The sequence below is a fragment of the Myotis yumanensis genome, unplaced genomic scaffold (assembly GCF_028538775.1).
Source record: "Myotis yumanensis isolate MYYU_CA2020_CCGP unplaced genomic scaffold, mMyoYum1.0.hap1 SCAF_3, whole genome shotgun sequence".
In the NCBI taxonomy this organism is placed as follows: domain Eukaryota; kingdom Metazoa; phylum Chordata; class Mammalia; order Chiroptera; family Vespertilionidae; genus Myotis; species Myotis yumanensis.
In genome coordinates, this window is record NW_027223754.1 from 206,654,796 (window position 1) to 206,661,361 (window position 6,566).

The following is a 6,566-nucleotide window of genomic DNA, read 5'->3' on the forward strand; positions in this document are numbered from 1 at the left end:
TAATTTTTATGCTAAAATTATACATCCTCGACTAGATATTGAATGTCTATGGAAGGATATACAAGAAGCAAGTAACATTGGCTGTTTTTAGAAGAACTGGGTGGCTGGGAAATAGTGACAGAAGAGAAACAATTTTCACTGAAAAAAAAACCCCTTTATTGCTTAAATTTAGACTCATATAAATATATTCTATAGTTAGATAAATCAGATTTAAATATGAAAACACAGGCTACAAATTTAAATGTAGATATAAAATAATACATATTTATTTCTTTAAGTTAGAAAATATGTTAAAGGCACAAAGGAAAACACCTAAATCACCTATAGTTCTATTACTGTAGATTCTCAGTGTGCCCCCTATTGTTCACTGTCTAGTGATGAACTCCCACCATCTGGTTCTGGCCAAACCTGTCTGCACGCCTGGCCTCTCCACGCCAACCAGACTCAAACCCAGAGGCCTCCTTTGTCCTGCCTCTTCCCTGGTCGCATTGCCTTCACTCCTCTCACCACCATCTCACCCAGCCTTCCTCTCCTTCTCCAGACACTCTCATCCAGTTCTGGTTCTTGCCCTCCCCACCTCCACGCTAGACCATGACCTTTGCTTCCCAAACACTGCCCCCCGTCTTGTCTCTTCCCACTTCCACCCATATTTTCTGCCTCAGATGGATTGCCCTGGAGCCCAGCTATGAGCATCAGCTCCGCACAGACTGGGCTCTTGTTACGTGCCAGGCCTGGTGCTCACCACATGGAACACACATTGCCTCATTACATCCTCACCTCAGTCCTTTGATGTGGGTACTATTATTCTCCCCCATTTCACAAATGAGGAAACTGAGGCTCAGAGGAGTTAAGTAATTTGCTCAAGGCCATACTTGATCTTCTTGGATTCTAATAACATTAGGATTAGTATTGCTTCATTACTTTCAGCAACCCCACTGTTACCATCACTTTCTCCTCCTCATTTTACAGAGGAGAAAACTGAAGCGCAGAATAGTAAGTAACTTGATCCAGGTTGTTTGGCTAATAGATGGGGAGGCTGAGATTTGAACCCAGATATGCCAGCTGCAAAAACCAAAAACTCTTCCTTGGCACAGTCTCAGTAGATTCAGACCTGGCCCCAAAAGTCCCAAGAATACCTCCTGTCTTTCTCCTGCCCAATGATTTTCCTAGCACTTGATGTGCAAATCCCAAACTCCTAGCCTGGTATCCTGGGCCCCAAGCAAGTGTCTGCAGCCCCTGGGCAGCCCTGTCTCTCCCTGGTCTTCTGCCACAGCAGCAGCTCACTGCGCTCTGAACCTGCCATTCCACCAACTGACCAGTCACACCACTGCTTTCAGACCTCCTCTGACAATTCTGCCCATCCTTTAAGACCCACAGTCCCCACAGGAAGTGGCTGCTCCCCCACCGACGGCACCTGCGCATTTCTCTGACAGCACTGTCCTGTCTGCCTTGTGCTGCCTACTCAGAACCCAGACTCTGCCACCTACTGCACCTGCCTGTGCCTCAGTGTCCTCGTTTATAAAATGGGAGAAGGGTCCTTGCAAAACTGGGTTGTTGTGGGAATGAAACGGCTTCATGTATGTGAAGCACTGACAACAGAGTTAGCGCAGAGGAACTGCAGAAAGTGTTTGCTATCAGGATGGTGATTATGCATCTTCCTATCTTATCTTCCCTATGAGGTTCATTTTTTTCACTCCCCAAATACTTCCTGAAGACTCATTCGTTGCCAGACCTTGGGCCAGAACTGGTATTGGGTGGCAATCTGCAGTCTCTGCTCTGATCATGTCCACACGGGACACAGGACATCATCAGACAGGACAGGCGGCAAGTGCTGCAAAGACGTAAGCGCTGGAGGAGGCTGCAGGGGCAGAAGGGGACTTGTAGGTGAAGGTGGAGGAGAAGCTCATCCAGGCAGGAAAACGGGGTGCAAGGCCCAGCAGGGCTCTGAGCAGCTGGGTGCCCGGTGGGAAATGTCAAGGAGCCAGGAGGGGTGGGAAGGGGCAAGGGCCTGCTGCAGAGAGCTGGCCTCGGACCAGATGTGCGGCAAGCTCAGCCTCTCCTGGGAGCGTGTTAGAAATGCAGGGTCTCGGGGCCCAGCCCAGACCCATTGAATCCAAATCTGTGTGTTAACGAGCCCCCCAGGTGGTTCCTATCATCTCAGGAAGTGCCCCGTGGTCCTGCTGAGGACCCTCCACTCCACGGAAATTGGAATCCCTGGGGAGTCTTTCATTAAACCAGTATCTCAGGGGGTGGGGCCCCAGCAGCCGTATTTTATAAATTTGTTATTAATTCAGCAAATGATGACTGAGCACAGGGGCCACGCCTCCTCCTCCCCTGGAATGGCACTCAGGGCCCCTCTCTTGGCATCACTCAGCAAGGGTTCTTCGTTATTTGTGAATCTGGTGCAATGGCTCTGGCTCAATTTACCTTTTCTGTCTCGGGCCCACCCTGATCTCCATGCCGTCACTCAAGAGTGCACACTTCCGCCCTGACCAGTTTGGCTCAGCGGATAGAGTGTCGGCCTGCGGACTGAAGGGTCCCAGGTTCGATTCCAGTCAGGGGCATGTACCTTGGTTGCGGGCACATCCCCAGTAGGGAGTGTGTAGGAGGCAGCTGAATCGATGTTTCTCTCTCATCGATGTTTCTAACTCTCTATCCCTCTCCTTCTCCCTTCCTCTCTGTAAAAAAATCAATAGAGTATATTTAAAAAAAAAAAAAAAAGAGTGCACACTTCCTCCCCAACTCTGGAGACTTTGAGTGTGGCAGCTCCTGCAGGAGGCCTCTCGGATCCCCCTCCCCCACCCCACCCCTGGGAATGGATGTCCTCTGTCTCCACAGCACCCTTGCCCTCTGCCTGCCCGCCTCTGCCCGCCAGCCTCTGCTTGTCTGCCTCCAGACCAGGAGCCAGGAGCTTCCTCAGGACAGATCACTGCTCTGTTTGTGCTTGTATCCCCAGGACCTGGCAGGGGTACATGTTTGTAGAGTGAGCAAACAAATGAAGAAGCTAATAGATAATAGCTTATTATTCACCCATGCTAGATAATACCATGATTCATTTGTGTTCGTCCCACGGTGTCTTAACAAAGACAGGTGCTGGAGAAGAAATAACCATGCTTCTGTGTGTGTGTGTGTGTGTGTGTGTGTGTAAAGAGCTTTATTGAGATATAATTTACATATCAGACATTTCACCCTTTCAAAGTATACAGTGGTTTTCAGTATAGTCCTGGGGTTGTGCCACCATCACCGCTATCTAATTCTAGGATATTTTCATCATCCAGAGAAACCCATGTCCATGGGCAGTCACTCCCATTTCCTCCAGCCTCCTCCTTCTGGCAACCACTAATCTACTGTTTGTCTCCATAGATTTGCCTATTCTGGACATTTCATATCAGTGGAATGATATGGTATGTGGTCATTTGTGTCTGGCTTTTTCCCCCTTAGCACAAGTCTTCAAGGTTCATTTATGTTGTAGCATGTACTTCACCTCTTTCTATTGTTGAATGACATTCCATTGTACGGATTTATCACATTTTGTTTATCCACTCTTCATATGACGGTACCCCATCTTCATGAACATATGCAGCATTTAGCTTTGCAATCGCATTTTTAAAAATATATTTTTTGTTGATTTCAGAGAGGAAGGGAGAGAGAGATAGAAACATCAACGATGAGAAGAATCATTGATTAGCTGCCTCCTGCATGCCGCCTACTGGGGATCGAGCCCACAACCCAGGCATGTGCCCTTGATCAGAATTGAACCCGGGACCCTTCAGTCTGCAGGCCAACGCTCTATCCACTGAGCCAAACTGGCCAGGGCTGCAATAGCATTTTCATGTCATCTCACTCATCTTGACATTTGCTGCTTGAGGAGTAGGTGTTTTTTCCCATTTTTTCAGATGAGTAAACGGAGGCTAGGGTAAGCAGTTGTGACTTGCCAGACATCTACTAGCTATTAAGTGGTAGACTCATAACTCAGAGCCCTTTTCTCTGCACCATTCTGCCTCCCTCCCTAATCCCGTTTGTGTCACATGTCTCTCTGAGCCTCATAAACCCACTCTACAGAGCATCCCCAGTGCCCTGTGGCCGTGCATACACAGGTTTGAATGTGTACTCAGGGAGGGTGTTTAGCTTTATCTTATCTGGTTTATAAGACAAAGGTCTGCCCTCCTCCCAGCCTCAGTGCAGGCAGGCCATTTCCGAGTCCTGGCTGAGGGTGGGTGAGGGTATAGCTGAGTCCTTGACTTTGCTGTCCACTTTGCAGAAAGGGGCCTCTCCCACCTGCCTCAGGGCCGCCCAGTCCTATCTGCACCCATTTCCTCCTACTTGCCACACCTCTTCCTCTTCAACCACAGAGAACTTTCAGCCACTAGGACGCAATTATTTGCTTACAAACCTGCTCCCCCAAACCTGTGAGCTACAGATATGAAGGATCTTAATCATCTGAGTATCACAGGAACTGACTTAACAGGGTCTCAGTCAAGACTGGTAGAAGGAATGGGTCTTCCTGGATTTTAATAGTAGGGTCTACTGTCTATTGCATGCTTAGCACAAAACATTTTGTCCTGACAACAGCCCTTCGATGTGTTGCCTAATCTCCTTTTTGCAGAAGAAGAATTAGAGACTCAGAAAGGTACCGTTTACACATATCTAATACCCTTTGTAATACTTTAAGCAATAAAAAAATAAAAATAAATAAAAAAGAAAGGTACCGTTTACAAGCCCAAGACCTCACAGACAGTAAGAGACATAGCTGGGATTTAAATCTAGAGACCTATTATAGGTTTCACTGCTGGTGGGCCCCTCTTAGGATAAGTGTGAATTTAGAATTAGGTATAAAATTCAGAGTAGAGAAGGAAGGAAGGAAGGAAGGAAGGAAGGAAGGAAGGAAGGAAGGAAAAAAAGGACAAGGTTGTCTAAAGCTTCTCAAACTCTATTCATCTGTGATCTCTATTATTAGATCCCTCCTCAGGTCTCAAGAGAGAAAACCAGCCGAAACCGGTTTGGCTCAGTGAATAGAGTGTTGGCCTGCGGACTGAAGGGTCCCGGGTTCGATTCTGGTCAAGGGCATGTACCTGGGTTGTGGGCACATCCCCAGTAGGAGGTGTGCAGGAGGCGGCTGATCAATGTTTCTCTCTCATCGATGTTTCTAACTCTCTATCTCTCTCCCTTCTTCTCTGTAAAATATCAATAAAATATATTTTTAAAAAAAAAGAGAGAGAGAGAAAACCAGCTCAGAGAGGTTGAGTGACTACCAAAAACACACAGCTCAGGGGCAGGCTTGCTTCAGTATAGCAAAGTCACTACATATGTATTACAGTTTGCTTTGCTCAGGTGGAAGTCTTGGTTTCCACTGAAAAGCTTAAAAAGAAAATGAATAAATACAAACAGTGGAGAAATTGTCATCGTCATATATTGCTGGTGGGATTGTGAAAAAGGGAAGTCACTTTGGAAACCAGCAGTTCCTCAAAATACCAAACATCTGATCCAGCAAGTCCACCTCTAGGTATTTGCCCAAGAGAAATGAAAACATACGTCCACACAACAACGTGTACATGAATTTACATGAATGTTCATAACGGCATTATTCACCATGTCCCCCACCCCCCCATGGAAACAACTAAAATGCCCATGAACTGATGGACGAATAAACAAAACGTGGCACAGCCATAAATGGGATGTCATCTATAATAATAAAAGCGTAATATGCTAATTAGACCAGACAGCCAAAGGACCTTCCGGACAAAGCCATAGCTTCGAGCCCCTGCACGAATTTTGTGCATCGGGCCTCTAGTTTGACAATAAAAAGGATGAATTTCTGACGCATGTTACAGCATAGACGGCCCTTGAAAACATTACATTCAGTGAGAAAAGCCAATCACGAAAGGCCACACATTATATGATTCCATGGACACGAAATGTCCAGAACAGGCAAACCTATGGAGACAGGAGGGAGATTAGTGGTTGCCAGGGCTGAGAAGAGGAGGGGATGGGGAGACATTGCTAATGGGTATGGGGTTTCTGTTGGGGATGATGAATATATTCTGGAATTAGACAGTGGTGACGGTTGCTTAGCTCTGTAACTATAATAAAAACCACTGAACTGTACACTTTAAAAGGGTGAATTTTATGGTATGTGAATGATATGTCAGGAACGCTGTTATAAAAAGGGTAAAAACTGGAATGGACTTTGCCTCTTCCAGATCCATGAAACAGGTATGTGAAGAGGAGAACCGCCAGCCCACGGGATGTTCCTCGCCCACCCTGTGACACGGAGCACGGCCTCCTCGCCTCCTGCCCGGCAAGCACCGCAGCCCTGCTTGGCATGTTTAACTTGGTGTGGGAGTGGCTCTCGGCCTCTCCTTTCCAGGGCGCATTTTTAACATTTGGCCTCATATTACTTCTGTGTGGCAAAGGACTGCATGGTCATAATGTACCCTTTGCTGGGAGGTCGGGCCATGTGGTGTGAAATTTGTTCCAAGATAGGGAAGCCATCTTTGCAGCCCAGCCCAGCTGGTGGGGATGGAGTCTGGGTGACGTCGCAGGATTACAGCGATTTAGAGCAAATG